Source organism: Citrus clementina, unplaced genomic scaffold (assembly GCF_000493195.1).
Source record: "Citrus clementina cultivar Clemenules unplaced genomic scaffold, Citrus_clementina_v1.0 scaffold_3, whole genome shotgun sequence".
Lineage (NCBI taxonomy): Eukaryota > Viridiplantae > Streptophyta > Magnoliopsida > Sapindales > Rutaceae > Citrus > Citrus x clementina.
This window is the reverse complement of record NW_006262339.1, coordinates 10,187,528-10,194,741: the sequence shown is the minus strand read 5'-3', so window position 1 is coordinate 10,194,741 and position 7,214 is coordinate 10,187,528. Positions and strand designations below refer to the sequence as shown.

At 35.9% G+C, this 7,214-nt stretch overlaps 1 non-coding gene across 1 annotated transcript; it reads right to left on the bottom strand.

Moving 5' to 3' along the window:
• Positions 1-2,190: 2,190 nt before the first annotated feature.
• On the bottom strand, positions 2,191-2,297 carry LOC112100632. Its single transcript, XR_002906999.1, has one exon. It is a non-coding gene; the product is annotated as a small nucleolar RNA R71 (small nucleolar RNA).
• Positions 2,298-7,214: the final 4,917 nt, after the last annotated feature.

Sequence of the window (7,214 nt, the reverse complement as noted above, 5' to 3'; positions counted from 1 at the left end):
TGTGAAATGAAAGTTTTCATGACATTTTTAGATTTAAATCAAGATTACTTAGAGAGTCAATGACATGTTTTTATTGCATTTTAGTTATATTTTGTATGAATATCCATAGTTTATTTTAATAAATTACGTTGTTTTAGAATAATTTTTGTGCTTAGATCATAACATAATTATAGTTGACCGAAAGCTCAAATTTCAAGGGAGGAATGCTGCTACAATAGGGTTGCAAAGATAAAGAAAGAACATGGTTATATAAGAATTGAAACAAGTCTGGAACAGTGCAGGTGCTGAAGCCATTGCTGTAGCATTGTTCCTGTAGCAATCCTGGAGCAATGGCAGAAAAGATTTCGCTCGTGATACTTGGAAGATTGCGATCTTGAGTTTCCTAAACTAGAAGATGCGCATCCTAGGCTTCCAGTTGCCCTAATTCTAAGCTATGAAAGAAGTACAAACGCAAAGAAAAAGGAGAGACCGTCATTTGAGAGAAACAATAGAGAAACAAAGCAAGATAAAACAAATATCAAGAGAGAGAATCGAAGACGGCAACAAAGAATTCTAGAAGAACATCAAGCAGATCTCAACTCTTATTTTTTGTTCTCTTACTTTTATCTTGTTATGATGGATTGTTTGATGGCTAAAACTATTTTGATTCTTGTTTTATTGCAAATTATGAACTAAATTTACTTGTGGTTGAGCGATGAACAAACTTGATAGTTAATTGACAGATATACTATGTTGCTGCATGTTTGCTATAGTATGTTGTTTTAATAATACTTATTTCAATTCACTATTTTGGCTGACCACCCATTTAGTGATACTAGCTAAAATAGAGCCTATAAAGACCTGTCTTAGTAGAACATATTAGAACAATACTTGGTTTTAGATTGGGTTTCCTAAGTCGGGTTTAGATTGGGTTTCCTGAATTGGGTTTAACTTAATTAAAAAAAGGTCACGCGTAATCTAAAATTAGTGATGAACTAGATATAAGGATTTACCTTGTAGGGTAATTTGAATCTAAAACGTGTAATGTTATATCTAATGTTAGCATAACAATTGGTCATTGTTAAGTTGTTTTTAGGTATAAAACATCCAACATGCGACAACTGAGGATACATAAGGATTCTTCCCAGTGTTGTAGCAGATGTTGTAGCAATCGAACCAAACATTAGAAAAATAACCAAAACCGTTAAGTGAGTTTAATTACTCAACTACTCCATTCCCTTTGGTTACATCCTTATATTTGCTGTGATAATTTACTTTATTGTATTTTTCTTATTGCATATCTTAATTAGTTCATTAATTTAATAATTCTAATTTAGAATAAAAATTACACTGATAAAATTGCTGTAGCAATTCCTATAACAATAATCCTTGTGGAGACGATCTGGAATATTTATTATTATATTACTTGTTATGTGCACTTGCACATTGACACTAATAACATTAGAAAACATACAATAAGTTTTTGGCGCCATTGCCGGGGATTGGTGCTTATTGTGTTTTGTGAAATCAATTTTAGTTGATGCAAGATTTTAATTTTCTTTTTGTTTAATGTGTTTGTAGAAGTGCTCTACCAACCCTTGCATGCGCAAATACAAACATATTGAATTCCAATTTGATCCAGAGATTGAAAGAACTGTAAGGAGATTGAGGAAAGAGAATAAGAATTCAAAAGCCACTGTAGTAATGGACGATTTGCAAGATATGAGGAACTTGAACCCTCACGGAGAGATATAACCAGTTAATTACCAAGAAAGCCATAATGAGTAGAATATTCAGGGACAACCAGGGAACAACAATATTATCTACATGACAGATGATAGAGACAGAGCCATTAGAGACTATGCCGTGTTGACCCCTCAAGTTATACATCGTGGAATAGTTAGACCTGAAATGCAAGCTGCCAATTTCGAGCTCAAACCAGTGATGTTTTAAATATTACAAACAGTGGGACAATTCAATAAATTGCCATAAGAAGATTCTTATCTTCACCTTAAACTATTCTTAGAGGTGAGTGATGCTTTCAAAATTGCTGGAGCATCACAAGATGCATTGAGACTCAGAATTTTCCCGTATTCTTTAAGAGATCAAGCAAGGGCATGGTTGAATTCTTTGCCACTAGACTCCATCACCACATGGAATGATTTGGCTGACAAATTTTTAATGAAATATTTCCCACCGATAAAGAATGTAAAGTTGAGGAATGAGATCACATCTTTCCATCAACTTGAAGATCAAAGCTTTTGTAATGCATGGGAAAGATTCAAGGAGTTACCGAGGAGATGCCTTCATCATGGTATTCCTTGTTGTGTACAATTGGAAACTATCTACAATGGGTTGAACTCAAACACTAGGGGCCTTGTTGTCTAAGTCATACAGTGAGGCTTATGAAATTTTAGAAAAGATAGCCAACAATAACTATTAATGGCCATCAATTAGACAAGCCGCAGTAAGAGGAGTAACTGGAGTACACAATGTGGATGCATTGATAGCATTATCAGCCCAAGTAACCTCATTGACAAATATGGTAAAAGCAACGACCACTGCTCCAGCAACAGCTAACCAAGTTGCTGAAGTCTCTTGTGTTTATTGTGGAGAGGGACATCTATATGGTAGTTGTCATGGGAATCCAGCTTTAATCAATTATGTGGGCAATTTCAATAGACAAAATCAAAGCAATCCATTTTCAAACATCTATAATCCTAAATGGCACCCAAACTTTTCATGGAGCAATCAGAATCAGCATGTTGCAGCATCTAATGGACATAACAGACCTGCTCAGCCACTTGGATTTCATCAGCAATTTTAAGGGAAAATAAACACCAGTAATGATCAATTTAGTTCCTTTGAAACTCTGATTATGGAGTATATTGTGAAGAATGAAGTAGTGGTCTAAAGTCAAGCTATATCTTTAAGAAACTTGGAGAATCAGATTGGACAACTTGCTACAGCATTGAGCAACATACCTTAGGGCAATTTACCAAGCAATACAGAGGATCCAAGAAGAGAAAGAAAAGAGCATTGCAAGGTGATTAACTTAAGGTCTGAAAAGAATGTTCATATTTTAGTTAAAGTACCAAAAAGAAGAACATAACCTAATTATACCCAAGGGGAAATCTTCCCGTAATGATTTCAGAAGTAAAAACATGACAAGCAGTTTAGTAAATTCTTAGAAGTATTAAAACAACTGCATATCAAAATTTCTTTTGTGGAAGTATTGGAATAAATGCCAAATTATGTGAAGTTTTTGAAAGATATATTGGCAAGGAAAAAGAGGCTTGGAGAATTTGAAATAGTTGCTCTAAGACAAGAATGCAACCATATACTTTAAAGTAAAATGCCTTAGAAGTTAAAGGATATAGGAAGTTTTAAAATTCCTTGTTCCACAGGAACTAAATACAATAGTAAGACACGTTGTGATTTGAGAGCAAGTATTAATCTTATTGTTGAGTGTTAGAAAATGCATATTTATAAAGGAGAAAACCGTCATTTTACATTTTAAGTCTTACTAACAACCCTTACTTTTATATATTTAACCTTCTTGTAATTTAATTACATGTGTTTTATTTTAATTAAGTATTTTATGTATTTTAGGGGCATTATAGTCATTTCACAATAAAGGAGAGATCAGACGGCAAAACGGACATCACTTTTCAACTCAGGACGGTCGAAAACCTTAGGAGGAGCATAAAAGGAAAAATGGCACTATTCACGTGTACGGTACTATTCACGTGTACGGTACTGTATACGTTACTGTTCACGACACTGTTCACATAGACGGATGATGACGTGGCATTGACCGATGATGTGGCATTGACTGATGAGGTGTCACGATCCTGTTGGACTAAAATTCTTATGTACTGTTGATGGTGACGTGGCAGCATATCAGTGGACGAAAAATCTCGCGTACGATGCATGCATCACACAGGATTATTTTCAACCAAACCGCGTTACTGTTCATCCGGGTCAAACCGCGTTACTGTTCAAAGTCGGGTCAAACCGTGTTACTGTTCATCCGCGTGGTCAAACCGTGGACTGTTGACTGATGACGTGGCGCAATCCTGAGCGTCCAAACTGTTTTTAATCCGATGGCCATGATTTACTCCATGTATCTATAAAAAGGGGGCCTCCCCCCCTAATTGGATATCTCTGAATCCATTTTTGGGATCCATTTTCTGTAATTCCCTCTCCATCTTGTATTTTCTTCGTATTTTAATAAATTCCCATTTTGTCCCTAGTTCAACTATGAGTGGCTAATTTTCTTTCAAGCTTGGGTTGAAGGTGAAGTCTCAACATGTGTCATGGGCTTAATTTGGTAAATTTACTTTCTCTTCCCCTCTAGTTTTTGTGGATGTTTTGACTTCTCGTCGACAAATAATACTAATCTTGTCTAGTACCGCCTTGGTTACACCGGCTCTCTAGTATAAGGTTATTATTATTTGGCACGATAAGCCCTTAGCACCATATTGATTAGAGCGTGGTTCATGAGGTGTGGATTCCCCCCTCATGATTTAATTGGCATTAATACGGATTATTTAGCCCATGATGCATGTTGATACGGATCCAGATACCCAAGTACGTCATTTCAATAGAATTATCTTCAATTTATTCTCGCCATTGCAATTCCAATTTTAGAATTTATTCTCGCCATTTTAATTTAAGTTTTAGCATATACCAAATCATTTCCACCATAAATCCAACAACCCATTTACAAAATTAATTCTACACAATTAAAATCCACCTCCTCGTGGGATCGACACTCGTCACCATAGATCTATACTACAATAGATTCGTGCGCTTGCGAGTACATTAAAATTTGCACAACAAGTTTTTGGCGCCGTTGCCGGGGAGGTAAGTAATTTTAATTCATAGAATTAATTTTTGTGAACAATTTCTTTTAATTATTTTCTTGTAATTTTTTTTTATTAAAAAAAAAAAGAAAAAAAAATTGAATCTGCATTTAAAGGTTAGTATTTTTTTTTTCTTTTTCTCTTCTGTAAAATTCTGTAATTTAATTTTCAATTTATTTTTCTTTGTAATTTTTTTTTTGTTTATCTTATTAATTTATTTTTAGTTAATTTCTTTCACGTATTTATTTTTGTGTATTTTTATAGAAAGGTTGTAATAGCGCAATAAGGTTAGTATCGTAATTTCTCACTCTTCTTTATTTTTATTTGTTTTGTTTGCATCTTTATTTTTATTTTATTTATTTTGCATGCATGGTCGTAGGTCATTATTACCTAATCTTGAACCTATAGACCTTGAACTAGAAAAAACACTTCGCACACACAAACACGTTAAAAATAAAATGGATTTACAAGCACCACAGGAGAGGCCATTTAAGGACTATTTTAGTCCCTTAGCTAATTTGAGCACATCATGCATAAGATACCCAAATGTAGCTGCTAGGAGCTTTGAACTAAAACCTAGTGTGCTAAATTGTCTCCCCACATTCTATGGCTTAGAAAATGAGGACCCATATAATCATTTGAATGATTTTCATGCTATTTGTCAAACATTTAAATATGAGAATTTTTCAGACGATGATGTTAAACTCAGATTATTCCCATTTTCTTTAAAGGATAGAGCTCGTTCATGGCTTAATACATTGCCTGCTAATAGCATTTCATCATGGGAACAAATGGTAACAAAATTTTTGAATAAATATTTCCCAGTGCATAAAACCAATGCTATTCGCAGGGAAATCTCGGAGTTTACCCAAAGAGAGGACGAGCAGTTTTTCGAAACATGGGAGCGATTCAATGGGCTACTCTTGAAGTGTCCAGATCATGGGTACGAGAAATGGCACCAATGCCAATACTTTTTGGAGGGATTACTACCAAATGTGCAAGAATGGCTAATGGCAACAAGTGGAGGAGAGCTAATGTCAAAAAGTGCATCAGAAATTTGGGAATTCTTCCAGCGACAAGCGGATAATTCCCAACAACGGAGTCGATCACTCAGGAATACTAGAAGAATTAAAGGAGTAAATGAGGTTCAAATTGGCGAGTCAACTTCGGGAATCAAAGAAGTCAAGGAGATGGTTGAAGGTCTTGCTCGACAAATAGCATCGTTATCGACTGCTAAATCAACAGAATCACATGACCCTGACTCATATCCAGATCAAGCCAATGCCATAGGTGTAATGAGAAAGCCATCTAATTACAACCCATACTCCAACACATATAACTCTGGATGGAGAGACCACCCCAATTTTTCATGGTCTCAAGGATTCCAACAGAATGGACCAGCAGCTCCAGCTCCACCAATGCAACAAATTCATCAAAATCCTCAAGCCTCTCAGCCCCCATTTAGACCATTCAATCAAAACCAGAATTATTCTCAACCCAGACCATGGGAGGATGCATTTCAGAATTTCAGGAATGTTACTCACTCCACGATTGAGCAACAGAACCGCACCATTGATGGATTACGAAATGAGTTGAAAGCGGGCTTCAATTCACAAGCCCAATCAGTTTCAAGCCTCGAGAAGATGGTGGGACAACTTGCTTCTTCAGTTCAGACCTTGGCAATGACCGTTGAGAAAGGTAAGTTTCCAAGTCAACCAGTGCCTAACCCTAAAGGAGTACATGAAGCAAGTACCAGTTCACCACAGCAGCATGGAGAGGTCAAAGCAGTAATGACCTTGCGAAAAGGAAAGGAAGTCGACAACAAAGTGGAGATGCCGGTGACAAAAGAAAATCAAATTGTACCTGTGAATGTTGAGGACTCATCACCGGAGGAGAAAGAAGAAACTAACCCACGAGAATATGTTCCGAAAGCTCCATTTCCTCAGAGGTTAGCTAAAGGAAAAAAGGGAAAATCCACAGGTGAGATTCTCGAAATCTTCAAACAGGTAAGTGTTAACATCCCTTTGCTTGATGCTATTAAACAAGTTCCATCCTATGCCAAGTTTCTTAAAGACCTTTGTACTAAAAAGAGAAATATGCATGTTCAAAAGAAGGCATTTTTAACAGAAAACGTTAGTTCTATACTCCAACATAAAATTCCTTTAAAATGCAAAGACCCAGGCTCCCCCACTATCTCATGTAGTATAGGGAACCACACAATTGAGAATGCTTTGTTGGATTTAGGAGCTAGTGTAAATCTGTTACCTTATTCAGTGTTTGTGAAACTTGGACTAGGAGAATTACACCCAACTCCAGTGGTGTTACAACTTGCAGATCGGTCCACAAAAATACCTCGTGGTATTGTGG